The 27,237-nt window shown below is 39.7% G+C and overlaps 1 long non-coding RNA gene across 4 annotated transcripts in view; it reads left to right on the forward strand.

Moving 5' to 3' along the window:
* LOC138112684 (uncharacterized) overlaps window positions 1-22,105 on the forward strand; it is a 121,996-nt gene extending 99,891 nt beyond the window's left edge. Inside the window, exons 2-6 of one of the 4 annotated variants that reach the window (XR_011151805.1) lie at window positions 15,753-15,840; window positions 17,245-17,374; window positions 17,793-17,828; window positions 19,811-19,908; window positions 20,401-22,105. This is a non-coding gene — a long non-coding RNA (uncharacterized lncRNA). The remainder of the gene's footprint in view (window positions 1-15,752; window positions 15,841-17,244; window positions 17,375-17,792; window positions 17,829-19,810; window positions 19,909-20,400) is intronic. The other 3 variants (XR_011151806.1, XR_011151804.1, XR_011151803.1) reach the window with 3 other exon arrangements.
* The last annotated feature ends 5,132 nt before the right edge of the window (window positions 22,106-27,237 follow it).

A 27,237-nucleotide genomic window follows, 5' to 3' on the forward strand; every position in this document is an offset into this window, starting at 1 on the left:
ATTACTGGACACACAGTGAGTAGTTCCCAAGTTTATCTGTTTCAGCAGTTTAAAAACATGTCAGATAATGAGACACGGCTCAGATTCAAACCAGTCCCAGAACAAGAGGCATCTAGGAGCTATTTTAGAAAACAGAGTTAGAAACATAATTACAAGGCAGGATAATGAACAGAACCTCTTCAATTTCCCTGTGGCCCTTGCTAAGAAATTAAATCAAGTTTGTAGTGGATAAGCATGACTGCACTGTTAGAAATGGGGGAAAGATTAAAGTGCTATCTTCTAAACAATATATACATAATGAACAGAAGATAAAAAAGAAAGCCATTGTAATAAAAAGAAATGAGAATTTTAATGGATTGTGTAAGACCCAACAGTTAGAATTGGTACTAGAAAGATCCAGCCCACAGTTTATTTGGAATGAGTAACTGAAATTTTGGAACTTGTGTGGGAATAGGTTTCTCTGATATTTAAAGAGTAGTAATGTTGAATCTATTTCTTGAGCCAGCACCTGCCAGGAGAGGAAGACAAGATGTCTCTATGGATACACTGGAGATGAAATACAAAACTTGTCAAAACCAAAATAAATCTTTCCATTGATGTCATCAGGCTCTGCATGAAGCTTTATCAAAACAGGTCCCCTCTGATTTTGGGATCAATGTCATGAGAAATCTCACCTTGGACTCCTGGAAGACATAGGAGAAGGCAAGCCAAGGGTAGCTGGTGGAATAGCAATAAAAGGTTTTGCACAGCTGGGAGAGCAGCAGTGATTCCAAATGCTGAGCACCACCAACCTTCATGTGTCTTGGTTTTGATGGGGAATTGATCATCTACATTTCATGTTATTCCTTCTGATATCTAACTGGGTAACTGAGAGCTCTTAAGTTATAGACATGAGAATGGAAAACAGTGACAGAATTCTTCTGTCTGCTTCTGAAATTTAGATTCATGGAAAATACAGGTGTTTCTATCAATGCTTATTCCCCGTTTTCTATGAAAAAATACAAAGCAACATACAGATGTTTGAACAAAAAAATGGAATATAAGTCTTGTGGCTATTTTAAAAACATCATTTCAGGTCCCAATACTAGGGTTTTCCGCAATCTCAGGGTGTTTCTATGTTCTCTTTTGTTTAATTTAATCAGTTTATTTCCTGAATACAATGATTGTCAGCACTGAGGATCCCTCTGTTTCTGGAGTAAAAGGAGAAACCAGCAATCAGATTGTGGAACTTTTCCAAACATGCCTAGAGGGCTCTCTTTAAAAGAGCACGAATCTTCAGCAAACAACTTCTTGTTGTATTAAATGTTGCTACAGACACTTGCTGCACAAAATCAGAGGGAAGAAATGTCATACTTGTAGCAGATATCTTTTTTTAGCAGACTGGGTCCCTATTTATATTATGGGCTGTAGGAAATCCACAGACTTCAATACTAAAGACATTTTCCTCTTACATCTTTTGCTTAATTTAGTAATCTTAAAGTAAAGTACCTTTTTCCTCCAAGGCATTTACAACCTTCTTATAATGACATTGCTACAAGTAACTCTCTTTTTTTCTCGTTTGTGGGCAACTATTTATTTATTTATTTTTCTCTGAAAGCTTGAAGTTTTCTCTCTAGCTACTGTTCAATTCCCATTTTGGAATGTGTTCCCTGTCTTCAGTAACAGGCTTATGAAAATCAATATTCCAGCATTTATCACAAGTTACAGAAGAAAAGCTCTTAATCAAAGACATTTAGGCATGCTTGTGAAGGTTACCCAGCACATTATGATAGATGACCCTTCACAGATTCCACAGCTCACCTATTTTAGCCATCTCATATGGTGAGAAGCCTGCCCATCTTATAAAGATATGAATGATTGAGCCTGCTCCATTGCAGTTAATATCTCCCTGAGAGAAAGGTCTGTTGGGGAAAAATGATACACTTATGAACGTTCTGAAACAATAAAATGGATCAATTTTTGAGCCAGCTTTTCCTGCAGAGCTAATTCCCAAGCAATTTATTTTTGCTGATTAAATCTGCTATCTGCAGGGGGGAGCTGGCAGGTCTGTGCAGGACAACACAATCAGCTGCATTTGCAGATGGAGCACAAACTTTCCATAGAATCGGATGGATTTCCATTAATGAGTTAATGGTACAAGTGTTTGTGTTCACTTACAGGATGCAGCCTTTCCTAATCACAGGAACATGGCAATCAGTGAAAGTCTGATTGTACTGGTGTTACTGGTTCAGCTGGGGATGGGGGGGGATATCACTCTTTCTGGGATGAAAGGAGAAAGTTTCTACTGTGAAAAGCAAATTACAGAGGCTCAGAGTCACTCTGAAGCTAACACTTGCCCAGTGCTCTGCAGCCAACTCAGTTGGAGTCTGTAAGTTAAAACTAAACTTCCTCAGGCTCACTGAGGAGAAAAGGCAGCTGAAAGAAAGAGCTGCAGCAATATCCATGTGTGGAAATACTGTACCTGTAGTTGAAACACCACTTCTGGAATGATTTCTGAATCTGATCACAAAAGGGTGGACAGATCCTTTTGAACAAGGAGAAAAGGCACAGACACAAAAGTGGGAATCACTGGATAAATATTGGGCAGTTGAGAAAGATTGAGGGAGTGCAAGTCCCTCAGTGTTTGCACGTGCAGTGATTCCTTGGACACACAGCCTGTGCTCTGACCCATCCTCAATGCCCTTGGTGGAGTGCATTTTTAGGTGTAATGTGTATTTAAGGAGCTGCTTCACAAGCAGCCATCTCATCCTTGCAAGGTAGAAACATCAAATGTTACAACATTTAAATGCTATTTAAGAAGCCCCATTTGCTTCTAGATCCCCTTTCTCAGGAAAATGTATTCCTGTAGGGAAGCATAATCAGTTTTCTTACCAAGGCTGGATACAGGAATCCCAGAAAGGCACGGGGAGATGGGAGCTGAGGTCACTCACACAACTCAGTCCCAGGCTCTCTACAGCACAAGAGCAGGCAATGAAACTTCATCAAACTTGCACTCAGAGTTTTGCAAAATTAAGGAAATAACTTGAGGTATTTCTGTCCCAGATTTTTGGCCTTGATTTGAATTCAAGAGAGGACTCAGGATGACGCCCCCTGAATTTACAAGCTGTTCCTCAGTTTCTTCTTGCTAGGCTAACAAAATGCTATAGAACGAAAACTGAAAGCTAAAATATCCCTCAGCCCATATGCCTAATTTTTACACTGAAGATTTATGTGTGAGCTTAACTTCCTAATTATCCTGTTTAAGGGCATTGCTGGGTTTCTAAATTAAGACTGATGGCATAGATGAGTAAGTAAAGGTCATTCCTTGATGCATTAGCTCTTTGTTGATGAACAATTTAACACAAAAACACTTTGTGTTTAGCACGAAACCTTTCTCATGAAAATCACATCCCACTGCCTGTCTTTATAAATATTAATTCACAAAATGCACGTGCTTTGTGTGGGTCCTGACAGCCTCTGTAGTGGTACTGACAAGCCAGTCAAAAAGAGAGAAGTACAAAAAAACAAGTGGTAAAGTTTACCCCAAGGCGTCAAAGAGCATTAGGACATGTATTTAAATATAGGATTCTACTGAGTTCCAGAGGGTAAGGATCAATTTAAAGACAATTAGATGAAAATAGAACAGTCAGCAGTATAATCAGATCTTAAAATTCACACTGTAGGTGGGAATCCTTCTAAAAGGGCCTGGGATAAGAGAAAACTGCAGATAAAAAAATTAGAATCATCAAATCAAAACTGCCAAACAAAATCCCCTCAAACCTAAAATCAAATTATGGTTAGACAGTTTCTGAAGAAAAGCAGGGACTGCATGCAGAGTTCTTTGAAATGAGAGAGTAGAACTGGCAAAGGGATACAGCAAGAGGCTTTGCTGGATTGGTGAAAACTGAGGTTGGAAGAAGGCATGTGTTTGACAGCAGGAAATCAAGAGGGGTTTTTGAATATCTGGTCTCTTCTGTGAGGAGCTAAGTCAAAACCTTCCAACCAAATCAATAAACACTGAACCAGATGGGACCCAAAGGGGAAAAGGTACTTGGAAAGAACTGCAGAGCTGAAGGAATTGCCAGGGATATGTGAGGAAATAACTGAGCTGATAAACAGAACCAGCTCTGCTTTCAGGTATAGCACACAATTCCTGGCCAGGCTGGGAATCCTGCAGACAGGAAGTCATAGATTAGCAGTGGAGAGAAAGTCACAAATCCTGCTGGTGAAGGATCATCCTGAGAAAATTCTGAGCCTTGTCAAAGTATTGTCTTGGAGGGAAACTATTCCCCTAATTCCCATGAAATAAACCCCAAGAATTGGCATTTATCCTGCTGAAAAGCTGATGTGCTTATCAGTATACTGGCCCCTTCTTTCCTAGCTGCTTTGTTTATTTATTACCCTTTTTATATGTAGACCTGAAATTGAGTATGATGGGAAGGGGCAGAGGTTTGTCTTCCTCTTCACAGGAATTTAATACATCACTGTCCACTGGAGTCCAGCACACTTGATCTTGAATTACAGCCACTCAGTCCAAGCAGCAAGTGTGAGCCATCTTTAGTGAGATGCTCTGCAGGAATGCCTTCTGATCAACGAATCAATATGATTATGCAGAATGTCTTATTGTTTAAAATACCCCTGTGCTCACACATCTCACAACTGTGACACAACATCTTACACACTTTGCTTACTTATATATTTTACCTACTTTTACATTTTACAACTTTAACATAAGACACTATGTATACATTTTGCAACTGCTGTGCACGAGATCTCACATTGCTTGATTGGTTTCTCTATTTTATCCATGAGCTCCACATACACTTTTCTGATAATATGATTGGTTTTACTCCAGTGCAGCACAGTCCTTTTTTATCTATTCCTTGCTGCCTTGGTATTTAGTCTTTCAGCTTCTTCTTTCCCAATTTAGCAGTTTACCTTTCAGTCCTTGATGAATTCCTGAGGGCTCTAAGAGGTGGGACTCCTGATCCAGGCAAGCAGAGTCAAGATGATGACAGCAACAAAACCCCTCCAGTGATCAGCAGCCAAGTTAGTCCAGTAAATCCAAACAACAAGCCAGCAAAGGACAGAGAGCAGATCTAAGCCTGCCCCACCTCTTTCCTCAAACCTTCAGACTGGAGCTTAAAACCCCTCTTGGGGCTGAAGTGCTGTAGCTGAAGGTGGAAAAGCCAGGTGAAGGCAGTGAGTGTAATTCCAGCCTGTTCCCACTCTGAGGGCTCTGGTAAGAATAGCTAAAGATGGTTTGGCTGGGGCACACTGTCAAGGTTCAATACAACAATACTCCTTGTATGAAAAGCTAACTTACTGTACATCACAGAGATTGTAGCACCTCTTGACTTGCTGTCTTTTCTCAGGTGCTTTGCTTTTACACTGCAAAATCCAGACATGCAAATCTGATTTTAGGGAGATCTGCCTGCCCTGCTTAGCTGCTATGAAGTCCCTGACTCTGCTAATTCTCAAAAGAATTTGCAGCTTGGAAACAGATTCTATAAAACATTTATCTTGATTCAGGGAGATCTGAAGCCACTGTACAAATGTATGTTACAAGAAAATCTTTGCAGATCTGGATCATTATTTTGAAGAAAAGAAAAATTCTATCAGAAGGGACTTTTCAAAGTAGGAGCAGTCAAATACTGGTAAAATTGTCAGAGGTCATGCATTTCAAGGATCTGGTTACCTCTAAATATAATGCTGGAGTTCTTCGTGTGTCTGTTAGAACAGTGCAATGAATTCCCAGCTGAAGGAATCAAAAGGGTTTTATTTGATTGACCTTTAAAAAATATTTTCTGTTGGTTCTGTACACATTGCTGTGTGGCAATACAGAAAAGCTATAGCCATATTTGTTGGATTATGCTTTCAGTTGGACCTCAATAATAAATCTTGTCCTTTCTGATTTTGGGTCTCATTTATTGCTTTGTGCACTTTGATAACAACAGACTAAATCTACATTCTATATTAATCTGTACATACAATAATAAGGCCTTGAATACATCTCTATTTAACTCTGCAGTTTGTTAATAAAAAAAAAAAAAAAATCCAGTTATTATTTATGTTAAATTGTGGCTCTACTCTTGTGTGTTGTTACCTCCATATGCAGAATTTAGAATACTCTCCTGGAACTTGACCAGTGAATTTCGGTTATGGGCTTAACTTTCAGTATTATTCTAAAGCCCTGTTTGCATCTCATTGACAAAATGATGGTGTTACTGAGGGCTAAGCTGGCTACATATACTTACATATTTTTATTTGAACAACAGCAAAGTGGACCAGCCTAGAATGCCACGGTATTGAATTTATTTAATTGTTTTTTGGTTCACCATTACACCCCAGAATTAAGTGTCTAAATTAATCAATTTATAGTTTAGCTACTGAAAAATAAAAACACAACAACCCAAAACAGATAAAACCCAAGCTAGCTTGTTATTAAAACCAGGGTCACCTGGTTTTTCCTTAAAACCATGTATTTTGTGTTTACAATACCAAAGAAAGCTTGTTTTAAACATTTTGTTCGATAACACAAAAGTGATATTTCAAAGCTGTTCTGACTACAGAAATCTTGAGCATGCTGCAGCAACTGTTGTATTTTTCTTTGTCCACAGCAAAGTTAAGTCTGTGAAGCAAAGATTTTCTTTGAAATGTTGTTTGTATTTTTCACTGCACTTCAGGAAATTATATTGGTCCTTGTATTTGTTTATTTTGATTGTCCCACAGGGAGTTTACACAAACAAAATCAGCTAAAATGTCCATCAAACACTACCTCTTTTCATAACATCTTTTAACAGCAATCAAGCTACATAAAAATTTAAATACTTCCCGAATTTGAATATGCAGCTGTAAGCTTTATGCCTGTCTCTGATGTGAGGTGATCCAGGGCAGAATATATTACCACTCCTTTAATGAAAGATGTAATGATTTAATCTCTGTGTTAAAATCTCTTTTTCTTTAGAAATTATTTACTTGACATTTTCTGTGGCCATGAGATTGCTATGCACGATGTTTCAAGGCTTTACTACTCAGAATAAAGGCATTTTTGAGACTGTCAGGGTGCAGTTTTGTAACTGGGTTCATTGTCTCAAGGGGTTTTTTTTTGCTTGACCTCGTCCAGCTGTGAGTTCCCTCCTGCTTCTTTGAGCAAGCATTAGTATTCATGCAGTTCTGCATGAATCATCAAACCAGAAATGTAACCTCCAAAAATTAAATGGTTTGATTTCATTGGGATAGTGAAACAACTGAAGGTACCCCATGGGCCACAAAATACCAGCAATAACTTCAGGGTGATTGTGTGGAAGCAGGATCAAGAGGAAGGATGGGATGGTCCCTTTTGCTAACAGAGTAGGCTTGGGTTGGCTTCTTCTTGTCTTCTGAGATGGTTTTTGAGCCTTTGCATGTTGGTTGCTTTAAAAATGTGCACTTGTGGCTCACAGATCTGTGGTGGTCACATCATGGGGCCTTCTTTGGACCTGAGTATGAGAGAGCAATTTAGAAGATTTTCTAGGCTGTGCACAATCTTGAAAACAGAGGTTATGATGTTATTCGAAGGGAAAAATCTAATCTAAAAGTATTTTCACACATGACAACTTCTTCCCTGCTCTGCTGTACCAGTGCACATGGTTCTAAACATGTGTTTATCTGCTGATCCAAACCTACATCATTTATTCCCTTAGCACAATTCCTCTCCTGGGATCCTTGCCAAATGTTGAAGCTCAGAATGATGCTGGTTTTCCTGAGAGGATTGTGTCTCCACAAAGAGCCAAAAAGGCTGCACTGGGGAGCTGTCACATGGTCCTGCTTCCAGAGCTGTGTATGACAAAGCAAAAAGCTTTAATGTTGCTGTTAGCAAATGTAGAATCAGCCTTATCACCTACTGACATCCCCTCAATCCCTCTTCACCACTTCTTTTTCCCATCCTCAGCTACCCATCACTACAACAGCATTTGCTGCACACCAAAAAAAGAATTTAGACTCACTGGCATGGTTTCCCTGGCTAATTTTCCATTTCTTTTTACCTTTCAAATGAAAATTATCCAAATGCACTTCCCCCCCACCCCCCCCAATGTTCTCTGTCTAAAACTTCAGGGATGTTTAAAATCCTGGTGGACGATTAAAAATAAAATGATTCCTGCCTGGGTGGATTCCATGGATCTAATCCAAAGTACCAGAAAAAAAAAAGTGAGTTAACGTTTGGATTTGTGGAAACGGTATTTAGTTGGTGATAATGTAGTTTCTGTGGTGTAATTTTGCATGCAAAGAGCAATGAGTCAAGTTACAAAAAAGAAGTTTGAAAAATAATGAGACTTTGCCTCAACATATATTATTAATTCTGTAGATATTAATACTTGTTTTCAATAATTCATAACCTGTGTTCATTTTTGTGGGATCCTAGGGTTTTCTGAGAGAGTCTCACTCCCTGGCAAGGGAGGGATGAACGGAACAGAAGCTCACATGTGGAAAATTATCAATTTTTGCATCATTGCAGATCTGAGCTGCTACTGGGGAAGCCAATATGTGAGGAGCAGGAAAAAAAAACATTTGGAGCCTTTAAACAGTTCAGTATGTAATTCTGGTAATATTATAGAGTCCTTTAGCTCCAGTTTGTGTACTGATTCATCAGAGCTAAGAGCTTGTAGTTAGTTATGAGTGTACTACATCTATTTTTCTTCAGAGCTATATCCTTCATTGCATTTCTACACGACATATTCCTGGCTTTTGTAAGAGAAGCTGTTGTTTTCTGCAGGAAAAGTTTGTCAGAGTGAGCGAGGGTGGTTTGTAGATCAGGCAGGCCTGAGCACCAAGGAGTTCCCAGGGGCTGGGTCTGATTGCAGCAGGGCTTGGGATCTCTCCCAGTGGGAAGGGACATTCCTCCACTGGGCTGGAGCTGGCCCTGAGCATCCCCCTTAGAGGGGATATGCTCAGGACTCTCTCACATTTCAAAAAATTTCCTCTTTTAATTAGAACTCAAATACTGAGAATTAAGCTTCAGGAATTTATATTCCATGATCCAAATAACTTTCTTTTCTTTTGTCTCCCTGCCCCTCACCATGCTGGATCATTCCACTCTGGGGCAGAGCCTATAACCCCTACTTGTGAGAACAGGTGCCTGTGGTGAAAGTACAAAAGAATCCAAGCCTCTGTGTTAAAAAATTTTGTTATTTTTAAACCAGTGGCATAATTTATGAGTAGCTGTGGGGCAGGAGGGTGAATTTTAGTGTTACTCTCATGAAAGATGGATATGCTTCATCATACCCATTCATCTTTTTGAACATTGGCTCGTTTTACACTTTTACTTTGATGCTGTCAGGACTAAGGGGAAAATTTTATTCTGGAAAAGCAGAATCAAAGGGAATTAGGTAACTCTTAGGCATTGCCAGGTTGGAATGAAGGGCTTTTCAAGGACCATCAACATATGAATAGGATTACCTTGGATGCACTGGTGACCAGACATATTTTTAGCCTTTGGCAGGCGAGAATGGAACCTCTGAAAACAGCATGACTGCCACTCAGAGTGTAAGAATTACTTTACAGAACATTAGAGAGGGGGAGTTGAAACTTTTGGAGGAAGGGACAAGGAGATGGGCAGAGTCATATGTTTAATTTTGGGTTTTTTTCCTTCTGATATAAGGATCATAAAATAACACCTTCCAAATGAGTAATAGATAAAAGTCTGCCTGGTGCCACTGCACATTTATGTTGCATTGATTTTGAAAGGAAAAGGCTCATTTGGGTCAAGCTGGGGGTCCTGGTGAGAAATGGGGGCTGTGAACTGAGCAACAAGTTACGAGAAGCAGTGACTGCCTAAAATCTAAACTTGAATGGTGTCCCTGCCAGGGGAGAGATGGGCTGATGTTAAAAATGGCAATCTTCAAAAGGAACTTTAGCTCTCTTTTGGAATTCTATCTCCTTTTACAGCAACATTTAATCATTCCCAGTGATTTGTGAACTAAGCTCTGTGTGCTTAAAATGTTTGGGGTCTGCTAAAATCTGTGACAAAGCAGAATTCTCTAGGCTTGACTGCATCCTCTGTCAAGAGGTGGTTAGTTAGCTTGAAGTACCTCTTCCAAGTGCAGTGTCACTCTTAGTGCCAAGTTCATGAGCCTAGGTGGCATAAAATAGACGTGTAAGTTGGTGATTGAATAAAATCCATGCATGTTTTTAAATATGTTTCACAGAGGGTTTATTTTTAAGCCTGACGAATGAATGTTGTCAGACTAGCTTAAAACAAAGCAAAAATGAAATAATTATAAAAGTAAAAAAGACAAAATTAGAAAGCATTTTAATCCTTACGGGGAAATAAGGTCTTAAAATATTTTAATTAACTTCTGTTCATCTGCCTTTATTTTTGTAGTCCTGAACAGCATTACACTCAACTATATGTCCACATATGGACACCTCATAAAAAGATTTATCCCATCATAAAATCTGAATAAACAGGATGGGCTCCTCTCTGAAGTTCCTGCTCTTCTACACTGATTGTAAAGGGAGTGTAAATGACTATCTGAAATTATACAACATATGAAATGCCAAATTGGCTGAAATGAATGCTATGTTGAATTCAGATTCTTGGATAAATGTTCAGAGCTAGGGTTTGTTTAAGATCCCAATTTCTAGGAAAGTCAACTGGGCTAAATGAAAAATGCATTTCAGAAAGCCTCTTTTTATACCTGACATCATGCATTAGTTCTTCCCTACTTCTTCTCTGACCTGCCAATATAAATGTAAAATTTCTGGACTAGGGCTGTTCCTATTTATATCAACACCATATAAGACATAGCCACTGATTTAATTTTTATTCTCTAAGAGCTATTTGTAATAGGATCTGTAAATAGTGATAAATAGAGTGCATGGCAGATTTTCATGTTGTATTTATTAGCTTATTAACTGCTGTACGATCTCCAATCTGCTACAGTATGGAAGTGCAAAAAAAACTGAATAAAGTTTTTCTCTGGACTTCTTTAATGCAGAAATGGAGTAGGTTTGGCCAAATATAATTTATAAAGTAGCAGAAGCTTTTAGGGGAAGAGACTCCACAGAATTTCCTGTGAAATCCAACTTGTAAAAGAGCATAAAAGGAACATCGTTTGCTGTTAAATGTGAGCTGACTTTTCCACAAAGGTCTCTAAAATGTGTGTGGGTTAGTGCAGGAGGGGACAAAAAACGTTTTAGCAACTGTTAAAGCACTTTAGGTAGGTTGCTTTGTTTACTGGTGCATTTTCAAGCATGTTAAAGGTTGGAAACGCTGAGGAGAAAACGCCTACCTAATTTTTCTCCTCTCCTTTCTCTGAGTCCCATGAATGTGAAATGAAAGCATTCTTCAGTGAGTTAGAAAAATTTATTCCTATTTGAAAAACCAAAGGCCTGTTTTTAGATAGTATCAACCTCTTAAAAAGCCATTCACTGACACAGATCTGAGGGGTCTCAATAAGGAATGAAGTTATGAATACATGCAAGAGGCTCTTCTCTGAAAACACCAACAGCCCTGAGCCGAGAGGCACTGAGCAAATACTGAAAATGTGCTTACTGTAATCTGTAGCTTCTAACAGGGCAAGGAAGAGGCATTTCCTACATTCCCTCCTGCAGCCACACTGGGAATAAATCAGCCAAGTAACATGGCTTGTTTGTGCTCCTTTCTGTAGCAGTGACTGATGTTTTATATTGCACTGATCATTAAGCAGAAGGCACCAGAGGTGGAGCTCATAAAAAGAAGTAATAGGGATGTATTTTTTTTTTCTCTGTGGAACAAATCCAGATGATTTTAAAAGCCCACGTGTTGCTTGCACCTGCCACATGCAGTTTCATGACCAAGCAGAGGATGCCATTTATAATTGGCATTAGAGCTCATTAGAGCAGCATTTGCTCTCATCTTCTTTCAGGGATTTGGACCCTCAATCCCAGGGCTTTAGCTAAACCTCTCTGAAAGATTCCCTCTTGTCTCCTGAGCCTCTTCTGGCCTGCCACTTTAACCTCTCTCTGCACTTGAGTGTGATTTTCCTTTTTACAGAAGAGATAATGATGGTTGCTGTTTATGTCATTCTCAAAAAGGTGTCTGGCCATCACAGACCAAATATTCCTGGGGTTGTTTTTTTGGGTTTTTTTATAACTAGATGATCAACAAGATCTGTATAAATCCTTCAGAACTCCTTCCTCTTTCGTTACTCAGCTCACTTTTTGGTGCAGACACCATGCCAGACATTAACTGAGATGTTTGCATTAAGGTTAGATGGAAAATAGGAATTAACCTGTATATAACACTGAAATATCTCATTTCCTGGTCAGCTTTTTGGCTCTTCTTCACTGGTAAAGGTGTCCTCCTTTCAGAAGTGAACCACTGTAAGAACAAAGCACAGGAAGCCCAAATATAAATGAGGAAAAACATTTCTTTTTCACAGTCTTCAAATCCTCACTCTAGCTGCCTCAGACATCTATTTCAGAATTTAACTCTCATTTGGTCAACAGATAATTACAGGAAAAGGGATTTAGAGAAGTAAAACGTGAATGAACAAGCTCTATTGCACTGTCCATCATCTCCCTGTCTGGTACCTCCCTGCTTTTTGTGGAAGAGTGGATGGAGTCAGCAAAGCTCCAGGTCATAGCAAAAGGGTGTGAAATGGCCCAAGCCAGCTCCAGTGAGTATCTGCCCTGGGGTTTGGGAACCTGAGAGCCCGAATGGATACAGAATCTTTTACTGCTCCGTGCCTGAAGCTGTGCCCTCAGTAGTGTGTCAGCACCAGCTTCATCAGAGAATCTCCAGATCACTCCCTTTTATCACATTTTGGTTGATGTTGTGTCTCAGAGCACAGAAACTGGGTGAAACTAACAGGGGGTTAACCCACCTCATCCATAAACTGGATACTCATCTATTGATCTTTTTCTTTTAAATTAAAAACTCATCTAACGAGTGTCCTCAGAGGCATTCAGTCCAGAGAACCAGCCCAGACACATTCTAGAACAACCCCCCCAAACACACAGACAGACAATAAGTGCTCAGCACCATTTCACACTCACACCCCACCCCGGGAGGCTGCGCTCCCTACAAATCCCTGTAGGTAACACATGCTAGAAGGGTTTGGAATATTGCTCTGTTTGCAAAACCTCCCCCCAGGCATCGCTCATGAAAAGCTCTCCAGAAGAGCAGAATGGTGAACACAGATGTTACACCGAGGTTTTGCTCTGCTGGGATCCCCTTTATTTACCACAGAACTTGTTTTTCTCTTCTCACAGGCTCCACTGATATAATCACAGCCAAAAGCACAGCACCTTAGCCCCAGGATTTTCCAATTTTTCCTGATCCTGAAATGAATAATTTGTGAATTTCTGAGTCGTCTCCTTTTTCTTTTCTCCTCAAGAAATGCTATGAAATACAAAATCATTTCAGCACCCTATGCAGTTCCCATCCCACTTTCATTTTTTAAGTGATTCCTACATTTTGTTGCAGAGTCTTGCAGGGATAAAATGTGGCTTGTGCAACTCCATCTCCCTGTGGGACATTATTCTACTCATCCTGTGACAGCCTTCAGAGTTTTAATCACTGTGCCATGACTCAAAATCCTGCTTGTTTTGCAGGGGCAGCCTCTCTTCTGCTTTGCTGTTGGCACACAAAGGCAAAATACAGAGCAGGGGCATGTTGAAAAAGGGAGGAAAAGCTGAATGTTTCACTGTAATGTCCCTTGGTTAGATGTGAGGTCATTTGCTGTGTGAGCAGAGGAGCTGCCCCTACTCCCTGTGTGTATGCCAAGATCTGCCAACTTGGGAAGAAGCTGGTAGTTTATAGAGGAATGTCTGTTTTGGCAAAGCCTATATTTTTGTGGAAAATAATTTCTTTTTTTTCTTTTTTTTTTTTCCCCCTGAGGAAAAAAAACCTTTCTACTGTTTGGCAATGCAGGGAAAATAAAAATAGATTTCCCAGAAATTAGATCCTTTCAGTGAAGTAATTAATTGAATCTAAACCCTTCATTTTCCAGTTTTGATAGAGGCACTTCAAGTTGTTATTTCAACTATTTTTTGAGACAGGGAGGAACTTTAAAACAAAGCAATTACATTTACTGAAATTATACATTGACCACATATGAATGACAACTCTGCCTTGCATTTTTTCATATCTATTAAGTAGACACAAATTTATTAAAAATTATGTACACTTGTAAGATAAGGTCTAAAATTCCTTAGCATGTGTAAGTACTTTCAAAATATGGGGATATTTATGTTCATGTTTCACAGTTCAAACCTCTGGCTGGGAAAGGTCATGCAGAACTCAAAATCACCTTGGGAGGTTCTTGGCTCCCACTTAAGATACTTGATTTACTTTGAAGGCACCCAAGTTATTGGGGAGAGAGCCCAGATCTTTTGGATTTATTGCAGAATTTTAATTCTAAAGGATTTCAATTATAGTTTGAAATAGCCCTGAATGTCATTGGTGCCTTTGTCCTGTCAGAGGCAACACAAAATGCAATTTTTAAATAGCAGATATTACGGTGCTTGCTCTGGCAGTTATTTTACTACTGATATGTTGCAGGAAATAACAGCAAATTAAATAATTGCTGGCTTTCCCATATGGCATGACAAGGTTTGATTCATCCAATAGTTTGAGTCAATACTTTAATAATAGATATATATGCAAAGTAGTGTATATGATGCATTCTGTAATATTCAAATTCTTTAATATATGTGCAATTCTTTTGATGATTCCTAAGAGCTCCTGTTCTTAGGCTGTGCTGCTTTGGTTAGGAACTGTTATCTTCATCTCAGTTTAGACTGTGATGTCTTTGTGTGCCTTCGAAATCGATATTTTCTTCAAAGGAAAAAGAGCTTTTTTTTTTTTTTTTTTTTTTTTTGTCCCTTTCATCTTGTAGCTCTTTTGAAAAACACCTATTTTGAGTAAAGAAAGCATTCCAAATTTTAAAATATTGATGTAAATACTGCAAGGTGCTGGTGTAACACAGGTGCCCACTGTGCACAGGACTGGTTTTGTCTATGTCTAGTGTCTTGAACAAAAGTGTCAGACTGCTGCAGAAGGGGTTTTATAAAAGAGCTGGATGGAACAATCAAAGTTGTAAAGCATAATGGCAATATCCAGTTACAACTCAGGAGCTGAACTTAAGCCTTTCTCACTCTTTCACTCTCTCCTTTTTATCTGCATGCATCAATATCATCTATACAGAGCTACAATTTTTAAAGAAATACCTGATTTTGATTCCTTTGTGTATTTTTTGTTGGCATTTCTTTATTCAAGGCACTTTACACTTCAGAGAGTGAATCAGATACTTTAAACAACCAGACTGGCTGCTCATACATTTTCTGAGCCCAATTTGCTGTCTCCAGATACAAAAGAAGTTGCTGTAATAGGTTTATTGTCAAGAAGGAAAACTCCTGAAGCTTCAGCTTTACTTTTCCCTTCTCTTGACAAGAGTTTAATATTTCTCTGATTCTTTGGATGGCTTGAAAGGCAAGGAAAATTCAAAAGGAGATGCAGCTTTGTGCCACAGTCAAAAAATAAGGAGTTCTGCCTTGCAGGAACTTGTGCTGGGGACTCCTTTCCATCCTGAGACAGGGGTTAATGCTGGGCTTGGCAGTACTGGGTTAGTTGTTGGCCTCAGTAATCTTTTCCAGCCTAAGTGATTCTATAATTCCATGGTTTGGATCACCATTACTACAGCAGGTAGCACACTCTCACTTTTTTGAAGGCTTAAGTCCTCCAGCACAGAACTTCCCCTTCAGATTAACCCTGGTAAACCAAAGTTACAAATTGCTGTTTCTGCCAGGTCTGTGAAGCTATACAACTGCAGAAAACTATTGTGTCTTCATTCACTGAAAGGAAAATTCTGAGCAAATATCCAGTGCTCACGACCTGTGAGTAATTGCAGATGAAAAAAATGCACCTTCTATACCTATAAAATGATGTATTTGTTCTACAATATTTGCTAAATCTTTCCATCACTATATTTAAAGTTCCATCACTATATTTTTACACTCCAAAGTAAGCTGAGGTTATGCTTTAGATATGTACGTTTACATTTAAACCTTTTAAACTCAGATCTTAGTGCCCCTCAAGAAGACACTAATTAAACTATTACAATCATTCAAATTTACAGTTGTTATGTCATAAAACTGCACTAACAGGTGGAAACATTCCCGTACTTCAGAGTCCACTGGTGATTCAGTGGTGTGCCCATGAACAGCTTGTCAAACTGCAGTTAAAAACTGCAGCTTTTCATTAAAAATAAATATCTATACCCTCACATCACAACAAATATACCACGAAATATTATCTTCATGATATATCCAGAAGCTCCCTTCAAAAGCAAGGAAATAATAAACCCAAGCAAGTTTTCTGGGCCAGGATCTAAAGGACCTAGTCCTGAAAGCAGGGATGGGAATCTTCAGCCCAAATCCATGAATTAAAGCAGCATTGAAACAAGTCACAAGATTACTCCCTTACTCAAGAGTGGCCTTCTCCACTCCACTGCTAAACCCTCTGTTGGCAACTCTAAATCTAAAGAACTTCTTTTTCCCTGCCTCCAGCAGGAATTAGAGCCTTTCAACTGCTCTTCACAGTGGCAGAAAATTACAATGCAGGGCAAGTCATAGTCCCTTTGGAAGTAATGAGAAATTGAGGTCATTTTGGGATTATATTGATGGGAGAATGCCTTGATATTTTTGTACCACTATAAATCAAAATTTTCTCAATTCCAATGCTGGAGCATGAAGAAGATCGCTGCTATTAACTCTTAATACCAGAATTGAAAACATCAGCTGGAATTTTATCCCCTTTCTTCATCAAAACCTAAACTGCAGTCCAGTAAATATATTTTGATTATCCAGAGCAAGAAAATGGGGCTGGGAGATGTTAACTCTTTGAAGGAAGAAAAAAAGAAAAATAGATTGAGGAAGAAGAAGAAGAAAAAGGGAGAATCAGGAGAAACACGAAAAAAGAGAATAAAAAAAAAATCACAGAGGATGAAAACTAAGCATAAATGAACTTTATATTTGGCTCACAGAATGTATTTATTTAATTTATTCCACCTGAGTGTAGGAAAGTTGGATGGAATGCCAGTACCCAAAAAAACATGTCCATATTTCATGACTGTTGGGCAAAATGGTGATCCACAGATTTGGAACTACCTGGGGAAAAAAAAAAAACAAAACCAAGTACTTTTTTCATTATTTTACTAAAGTTTGCCTTCCATTTTGGTATGTAGAAATAATGGATATCTCATGTCCACTATTTAGAAAATAGTCATTATTTTTCACTAGCAGAAGACAAGACAAGGGAATATGAAGTCTAAGAGTCAAAAATTACAAGACTGGAAGACAAAATGAGAAGATTGAGGATCCTGAGAAAAGGAAATAGTTTTAATAATTTTAATACTTACAAAGTCATCAGGTGTGTTCATGTATTCTCTTTTTTTTTTTTTTTTTTTTTTTTTGCCTTTTTTTGTCATATCCAACACAAATCTAGCAAAACTGATTACTCACCACATTCAAAAATTATCATTTACTATGCTGGGGATCAAAGAAGGATGAATTATTCAAGAAAAAAATGTATAAATAGACACTTGAAGACATTGGGTTTTCTCACGTCTTTCTCTAAAAGTAGAATTCTCTTTTATTTGTAGTATTCGTTTAAATAAAAAATTCAGTAGGAAATGGAAAAAAAACATCTCAGAATAATCAGTGAAGTCAACCTAAAGGAAAAAAAAAAGAACTTTATTCCTTACACAGGGCTTTTTCAGTGTGCTTAATTAAATGCCTTCCTGAAGATTTTAAAGCATTTTAGCTCATGTATATCTTTGCAATTTCAGTGCCAACCCAGTTAAAGAGCCTCTCACTTAACCCTGGTAAGAACCTACTGCTTTCTTGTAGCCCACTGCCACTGAGGTTGAGTTCAATATTCCCTCTAGAACAAATTAGAGCACAGAACAAATCAAAGCCACTCAAAGCCTTGGAAACTTCAACAGAAAGCCTGTTTTGTTTGAGGGCTGAACTGCCAACAGAGCTGCCCTGTTCTTTTCTGTCTGCAGAAAATAAACATTCAGAGAAATATTAGGTTCTTCCCTAAACCCCGACAATAATTAGCTTATCATTATTACCCTTATGACTCCACATTGATTATGATAAATGCACAGAACTAATTTTGGTCAATAAGGAATTGTACTAATTTCATTTAGTTTGAGTTGATATCCTTTTCAAAACCATGTAATTTGTGGCTGAATCCACAACAGGATCCTTTTGTGGGTACTTGCCCAGCAGAAAGGCATCATTTTGCCAAAAGTAGTTCTGCAGTTCAATATTTACACACAGCAGTACTGGTGTGGTGTGATTTTAAACAGCTTTCTTTCTACCCTCAAACAGCATAAAAGCTTATTATTTAAAACCAGTTGATTAAAATCTGTCTGCAGTTTTAAAAAGTAAAATATGCATGAACTGATTTTGCTCGAGTTTGTTCAATTATCTCTATTTACAACTCAATGCATAAAATTGCATAATATGTTTAAAAAGTCAAATAAATGTTTAATATTTGCCTTTGGCTTTCTGAGGGAAAGTTGCCCAGTAACAGAATTCCTTATTTTTACTTCTGAGAGGAGACAGAGTTGCCTCATAAAATGATGCCTGAATATTGGTGACATAACCAGTGACCAGCATCCACACTGATGGCACCAAGCTAATCCAAATCAGCTGCCTGTGATTTGACTTCATCATTATCAACAGCTGTTATCATTCTCCACTTAGATATGGTCGGCAGCCTCTGGCTCACCTAAAGAAGTGTGTTTAGATTTGCCAGCTCAGGGAGCTGCTGATGTCCAAAACTGTGGGATTATTACAGGAATGCTGTACACTTCCCCTGCTAGGCAACATTAATGACCAAACTGGCTTGGAACACTGACTGCTTGATGGTATAAACTGGGATCAACCATCCTTTAATTAATTAGTGGTCTTTACTTTGAGGGACTGAAGTAAGATGTGCAAAATTGGCAGTAGCACACACACATATACAGCAGCACACACACACATACAGTCCCAATCAGCTCCTTAGCCTGCTCGAGTTGCAGAGCTGCTGATTTTTTAAATATAGATAATAGAGAAGGCAAAAAAAATGAGGCTCTCACAGTGCAAAAATAAGCACCAAGCCTATCTTTCAGCAAATAATGAAATTGTGAATGCATTTCCAGGCATCCAGAAGTTAATAATGCTCTCTCTGTCCTTCCTCTTCTTGAGCACTATAAAATATATCCTCTGTTATATATTGAAAATGATACAAATTAAACCAAGTATCTTCATTTGACAGTAGCCTACATCATGCTAGATGGGCCAGACAGAAATGACTTTGGTATTTAAATAAGCAAATAAATTATGACTTAATAAGAGCTGCAAAGAATGAATTCCAGGGCTCAAGTTGGGAAACAAAGTTTTGCCACTTCAGTTCCAAACAGCATGAATATTCATGTCTAATTTTAATTTGCCTTCAGTGGAATTAATGGAAACTGGTACTGAATCAGGATGTTTCAGCACTCCTCTGACCTGTGCTATGGGTCTGATAAAACATCATCAATGTAGCCCAATTAGCCATGGAATTAAGGGTGCTTCCACTTCTGCAGTTATTGACCAGGCACTTCAGCATGCAATTGATGTGAGGAAAAAGTAAATTTCTCCATTTGCCACAGTGCACCCAATCTCACAGCATCACAGAATTTAAAGGGGAATTAGGTCCCTGGTGTTGTTTCCTGGGTTAGGAAATCACTTTTGCAGTCGCTCACAGCTACAACTTAGAAACTGGTCTCATTCCCATCAAGCAGAAAATCTTATTTTTCTTCTCCTACAGATCACTGACATGATCAGCAGCTGAGGAAGCCCCCAGAACAGCAGCAAGACATGATTCCTGCAGGGAAACCCCTGGCACACTGTTCTTGAAGCCCTCAGGTACCACTTCAGTGAGCACAGCCCCCGGAACTCAGTGTTCTTCCAGGGCTGGGGATGCAGATCCTGTGCAGTCAGTGTGTGATTCCTAAGGCAGAGCAGCAACTGGCATGCTTAAAGGGGAATGCAGGTTGAAACTGTATTAATACACTGTCTCATCCTACTTTACCCTTCCTGGGGCTATTTCCAATAAATTTGGGTTAGAACAAATTCCTGCTGTGAGGAGCTTTGAAATTCCAGCTTTTTATTACACAGAATCCAGGAGAAATGGCTAGTGGTTTCCAAGAATCCAAGTGAAACATGAACAAACAGTCCTTTATTTTTACCCAGTACTAAACCATAAGGCCCTGTTCAAACTCTGGAGTGTTTGTTTTGCAGCTCACTCCTGTCCAGGACAATTGGCCATTTTATTTTGTTTTGCTCTGCTCGTGTAGAGCTTGTTCTTCCATTTACCTCTTCTATTTAATTATCCTGCATCATTATGCTCCCTTTCAGGTCAAAAGCAATTTGAAATGGCTGCAGCAATGGTTGGCAAGTTTCTACTGCATTTAGAAGACAAAAAAAGAAGAAAAAGAAAATAGTAATTACACAACAATTTAGGTTGAAGTCAATAAGGCCATTCTTGGCATGGAGTGTTACTCAAGATTAAAGATAGCAGATGTCTGCCTTAAGTCACAGTCTCCTGTTAAATACTGCACATGAGCACTAAATATTGTAAAGGTTAAAGACTTGAATTTATCACAAGTTTATTATGGGAACATGAATACTTTTACAGCTGTAACCCCATAACAATATACACAGTATATTGAGCACTAAAAGCACCAATGCTGCAAAAGTCGATTGGTTCATAAATAATTTATATCAGCTTCATGTAGACGTTAATTTAATTGTTTAGACTAAACAAATTTCCCCAAGTTGCTGATTACTATGGGCAGTGGTTTGCTGGCTGAAAATATGTCCCTGTCAATTCTTGGTGTAGAAGAGTTATAAAGGACATTCTGAAACGAGTCAGGGTTCAGTAGAGAAATTCCATGGACAGCAGATAGAGGAGAGTCCACAGGGTTGGCTGTCCTGTAGGGATGGGATGTCTGGGGATGGCCAGGTGTGTCCGTGCCCCGGGACGGGCAGCAGCACGTTCAGTGCATTGTAGGTCTGCTCCACCAGATGGCCCCAAGCACATACATTCACCCCCAAAACAATTCCCAGATGAAACATTTGACACAACTTCATTAAACGGCAACTGCTGAAACTCGCTGATGCATTAATGTTTAGAACTGGTTAATTAGGCACAATCAGGAGCCAATTGTAGGCACCTGCACAGTAACTAAACAGAAGCAATAATGATTTGCTTTTATAAGTGTTTTAAATATGATATCCAGGGCAATTAAGATGTGCGTGGTTGCATCACGCTGACTGAGATTTGTAACTCCTTTGAAGTTTTATTCCCTGAAGTTTCTTTTGTCCATCAGAGTACCAGTAACTACTTAGGAAAGAGACCAGCAGCAATATATATGGAATAGTAGACAAATCCAATTATAACGGGAAATTCCCATTGCAATATGCATCTGTGTAGACACGTACAGAATAAGTAAAATGATCTCAGTCTTGAATCTGCTTTCTTTAACAAAACCCTCCATGATTTTGGAGTTCCTCTAGAGCTGAATCTGCAGCCAAGGGCTGTGCACTGCATCTGGGTGTGCAGCACAGATCAGACCATGCACAGGGAATGTGTATGCAGGGAAGCAAAGGAAAAAAGGGATTTCCCCCTTTGTGACCTAGATTTAAATAGTCAAACAGGCAGGAAAAGAAGTGGTAAAAGGTAAAAGGAAAAAATACTAACAGAAGACAGTAAAAGTTAAAATATAAATTCATTTATGTATTTGAAGGAATAACTAGGTTGTTTAGTGGACTGTAATTTCTGAAGAATAAAAAGCTACCCTGGTGTCATGTCAGGCTGGATTTTAATGTTTCTTTGGCCAGCAGTTTTTGCTAAAGCATCTGGTTATCTACAGACTCAGGCAACAGAAAACTGGACATATTGTTCATCTAGGCATGTCTTAATACCTGATCTCAGTGGATCTGAACCCACATCAGTTTTATGTCCTATGACAAATCTGAGTGTAAATCACTTCAAAGTGAAAGTTTTCTGCCAAGCTGTTCTCAACTTTGTATCAGAACTACGAAAGTTAAGAAAGCTTTAGTCAACATCCCTTGAATCCTTCTTAAAACAGACAAAATTATTTCACTTTTACGTGCCGTGTTGAGACCCTTGCCTGGTTTCAGAGCTTGCTGCAAATTCCTCACATGGATTTACAAGGAATTAATGCTCTGCCTCCTTTGTCCAACAAAAGCCTGTATCACTTACAGGTAGCCCTACATTTGGGTTATATAGTACAGCCTGTGAAGAAATATAAACCAAAGTTCTCTGCTCTCACTTACACCCCTAATATATAAGGTATTAATAACAATCAGTGATTTCATGGTTTCAACAGTGAGGCATTTAATCAGTAAACAGCCTCAGTAAAGTTATACAGGGTGAGAGAAGGGGTCTTTGGTCCACAGGCAACATGCTTGTTTCAGGTATTTCAGGCAAATTTCTCTGTACAATATTTAAACATTTTAGGTTTGGCTTTCTTCAGAATCTTTTAGATCCCCAGGAGTCCTAATTTTATTAGTAATAACACTAAGTAATGGCCATTTTTCACTGTTAAGTAAGGTGGTTCTGAAGTATTTGTGTATATCTGTGCTGCAAACCTGTCACATAATCTTTCTGTGGGCAAGCAGCTAAAGCATTGTGTAGATGTGCCTTTTACCACAGAAATTACACAAAAATATTGGCTCATTGTTTCTGGATTGGGCTCTAGTAATTAAGAAATTACTTATGCAGACTTAAGGTTCCCATGAGGTACTCATACATATACATACAGATTGGCTCAGAAATAAATCATGCACTTAGAGATGTTACAAATTTCTTTTTCTCATAATAATTTTGGCTTAGGTTAAGTCACCTAAAATAGTGAATGGCAGACAGAGGAGGGCTATGGAATTACAACATTTTGGAGGAAGTTCAGTGAAGAAAAATAAAAAAAGCTGTGACTTTTGTTCTCTGACTTATGTGAAGTGGTGGCACTGATTCTACTTGATGGCAGAGTTTCACATGGTGAATAGCATCAGCTCAGAGTCAATGAGACAGATTTGGGCAGGTGCCCAAATCTATAGAGAGCCCTCTGGTTTTCATTTGGTGTCCAGGCCCACAAAAGGAGCTGCCTGCACAGGATGAAGTGCTCAAGTTCTCCTGACCTTGGGTTGCTGCCTTCAGCCTCCCTCCCTAGCAGGACTGGGACATGCCTCTTCTCTTTCAGTGCTTTAGTGGAGTGGCACAGGGACACTGGTACTGTCATCACCATTTGCTCTTCTTTGGGGTGAAAGAGCTGATAAAAAAAGAAAAAAGGGACAACATTTAAAATAGAGATATTCCATGTTGATATGTTCTCAATCAACAGGTACGCTCTGGGGATCTAAATGGATTTTCTGTCTGAAATTTATTTTAATTTCTGACATTATCATCTAATTTGTGTGATTCTGTAAAAAAAGTACCAAAGTATTTGCATTTATATTCATTGATTAGACACTAATGATAAAGAATAAAAAAAGTGTGCTTTTCCCCCAGAAGTTATAAACAGAACCAACATAATTACTGCTTTGAATGATTAAAGAATGAATACATGTAACATCCTAATAGTAAACATCCACTGTTTCCTATTAATTATAATAATAAGCTATTTTAGTTTAATTTAGTTTTAAGTGGAACTTCTTGAGCAAGCACAATGATTGGAATTTTTCAGGATGATTTTCCCATGTTTCATTTTAGGAGATGTATTTCAGATTTTAATATCCTGAACCATTATAAAGATTCCTACTGGCTTAGGGACTTAAATATTATTTTCAATCTTCTACATTTTTGCAGTGATATGAAAAACAGAGGTTGTTTGAAAGCATTCATTTGAAGTCTGAAATAATGAAACAATACTCTTCCTTCAAAATTAATTCTGCTATCACTTCCCTTCCTGAAACTTATGAATTCTGCAACTGAGGATGCATTCTGTGGGATGGAGAAGTTTGACCTGAACTTCTGAAACACTACCAGTGATTCTTCTCAGGTTATTCTTCTTCACCTGGGAATGCTTGACTTACCAATACTTAAAGGTAATACTTTTCTCTGATACAAACCCATAAGAAATATGTCGATAAAGATGGTGGAGTTATCTAATAAATGTTTTGGTCTGGATCTGTGTTTTTTCTTTGATGAACCACTACACATAGCCATATAAGGCCAAAAAAATACTTTAATGAAACCTTTTCAAGGATCTTTAATGTGGAACAAAAGCTCTCATCAGCCCATGAAACTCCATGGCCTTAAGAGCTTCCACAGCTACAAGGACTGGACAGACAGCACACATTTCCAGTGAGGTTTTTCTGTCCTTAAGGTCCCAGAAGAGTTACATCCCTTAGGAAAAAGTCAGGAAAAACCTGCTTCTGCAGTTTCAGCTATTACTACCACTTGGGTTTTTTGTCATGTTTCTTTTGCTGCAAGCTTGCTGTTTTCCACAGCCTTTTGGTAGGATGAAGTTTGCCTGCTTTGATAGAAAAATCAGTTTCTTTTAAGCTCAGCTTACCAGGAGTTGCAAGATTTTGCCCCAAGGCAAGTAAGAAGCCTGCACACATCCTGGCAAAGGGCTGTAACCTCCAGAAAAGCCATATCAGCTGTGCTGCTCTTTCTGGCTGTGAACATCTCTTTGTGGACTGAAAGCTGGCTGCAGGTGGCTCAAAGAGAAACCAATCTTTGTGAGAGAAAAATACCGAGGACCGGAGTTAGCCACCTAAAAGGATTGATAGCTTCCTCCATCGGGGTGGGATCAGCTCTCTCTTCTCTGCAGTCACTCTGAAAAACATAAATAGCATTGAGGGTACCTGCTGTGCCTGATGTAGGGATGGGATGAATAAAAAATTGGGATGTTCCCAGGGTCACTGCAGTTTGCTCTAAGAATGTGCTGTAGTGCAGTGATTGTGCTGTACCTCCTGCTGGGCTGGAGCGTAATTCCACAATGTAGCCTAAAATCTCTTTCTTGCTATTTACCACTACAGCTCATATTCAGTTCAAAAGTCAAAGCAGGTTTTGTTCAGCAGCCAGCTGCAAGCTGGGTCTAGCTTTAAAAAACCATCAATCTGAAGTATTTATGCTTCATAAATCACCATCAGCTGATACATGTTGGAGAACCAGAACACTGCAAGCAGATTGCTGCAGCAGGACAAATTTTGTTTCATTTGTAGCTAGCACTCCTTGTGTCATGACTGGCTTGATTCACACAAATTATGAGGCTATTTCTGTCTATTAATAAAACCAAAGATTATTCCTGTGCACACCTATCAAGAGTGTAGGTACACATTCAGTCATGGGGGGCACAAACCAGAGGAAGTCCAAGTATTTGACAACCAAAGACCAACCGAGTGTCCTCAAAGGAAGGTGACATGTCCTTTACCACCACCACCAGTTTAATATGGAGATTTCACAATTTAGCTTTGCTTCTTGGGAGTGATTCACATTTTTTTAAATCCAAACTATCAATAGTTGATGGAGCTTTGTCTGAAAAATTAACGAAATGAGGTGTACAAGGGAGAAGGGTCTATTTCAAGTAACATTTTAAGTGTTCTCTCCAATGCCAGTCACACACCTGGGTTTCCCGGGCTTCTGTCATGCCCCTTGCAACAAATCTAGCACTGATGTACTTCTCTCTAGATGAGTTTAGTACAGAATCTTATGCCTCTGTTCTTCCACAAACATGGTCAATAAAAGTTTTATTACTTAGTAGTTAATTTAGAGTTCAAGGCTTGCCTTTAGTGCACAGTGCATCTATTAGGCAGATAGGTTTAACAAAGCCTCTCGGGCATTAATTGTCCAGCAATAATCATGTAATAAAGTGGATTGGATTCCTGCTGCAATCCTGATGGCTGTTTTGTAGCTGTGTGCAGTATTAATAGCTATGAACACTTTCCTGAAGGACATGCCCTTTCAAAGGCCCCAAGAAAGCAGATAATTAAATACATTTAATGTAAATTAGTTTGCTGCAATTCATGACTTAAGGCTGAAACTCTCTTACGCTAAAGATGTTCAGGAGTCTCTCCATGCAGAAGAAGTTAAATGAACTCTGTGCAAAGGTAGTCTAGGGTAGCTCAGAGAATGCCATTGAGGCATGGTGGATGGATTGGAGGAATCAAAGGAGTAAACCAAGTCATTGGTTGTTTTGCTGCCTTTCTTCCATCCCAGCAATTTGGGGTCCCATTATAACTACAACCTCTGCATGTTTAGCTAAATCCATCTCTGGGAATGAACAGACATTGAATTAATGACATGTTTAGGCTACAATATCACATCTTGGGCAGAATGTGAGCAAAGGACACCGTAGTGACACACTGGGTTCTCTGCATTAACAATGAGGAGCACGGTTTAAAATGGCACGGATGTGTAAGCAGGTGAAAAGCCCGTTATATAAATACACCCCGTAGAAGGTGTTCAAACGCTGTTAATCCTTTGTGCAAAGATAAAGCAAATGGGCCAAGCTCAACGCCAGCAGAGTGGTCTGGTGCGTGATTGCCCTTTGCACAACGGGCCGGCAGTTTAAGCCTGTACGAACACCCGATGTTATCTCTGTGCGGTGATGCTCCCTCCCGCCGGCCGCATTAATTTTTTTTTTTTTTCTCTATCTTTTCGAAGCGCGGGACATCATTACGAGCCAGAGATGAACACCGGAACGCCAGCCCAGGGTCGGAGCTGAAATCCAGCGTGTGGCGGCGGTGCCCTGGGATGTCAGCCTCTCGCACCGATGGGTTCATGGCCCTCCAGGGAAGGATGGGGAGCGCTGCGTTAAACGGGGCAGAAAAAGCGCTCTCATCGCTCCCCTTCCCCGCGTTAGGCGGGGACAGGATCCCGGTGCCGGCGGGACCCGGCCGGTGGCGCAGGGCGGCTCCGAGGGGCGGGCGGGACAGCCCCGACCCCGGCTCCGGCCCCGGCTCCGGCTGCGGCTCCGCTCGGCAGCGCCGCGGGGGCGGGCGGGGAGGCGGGGAGGGGAAATCCCCAGGATCCCCGGCCCCCGCGGGGGACACCGCGTTAGTCACCGGGACCCTCCCCCGAGCGGGGACACCGCGTTAGTCACCGGGACCCTCCCCCGGCGCTGGGCTCCGCCGCGCCAGCGCCGCACCCCGCACAGCGCGGCAGCCGCGGCGGCCGAGGGATGGCGGGGCCGGGGCTGCGCCCGGCCGGGCTCTGCTCGGGGC

The sequence above is a fragment of the Aphelocoma coerulescens genome, chromosome 6 (assembly GCF_041296385.1).
Source record: "Aphelocoma coerulescens isolate FSJ_1873_10779 chromosome 6, UR_Acoe_1.0, whole genome shotgun sequence".
Taxonomy (NCBI): domain Eukaryota; kingdom Metazoa; phylum Chordata; class Aves; order Passeriformes; family Corvidae; genus Aphelocoma; species Aphelocoma coerulescens.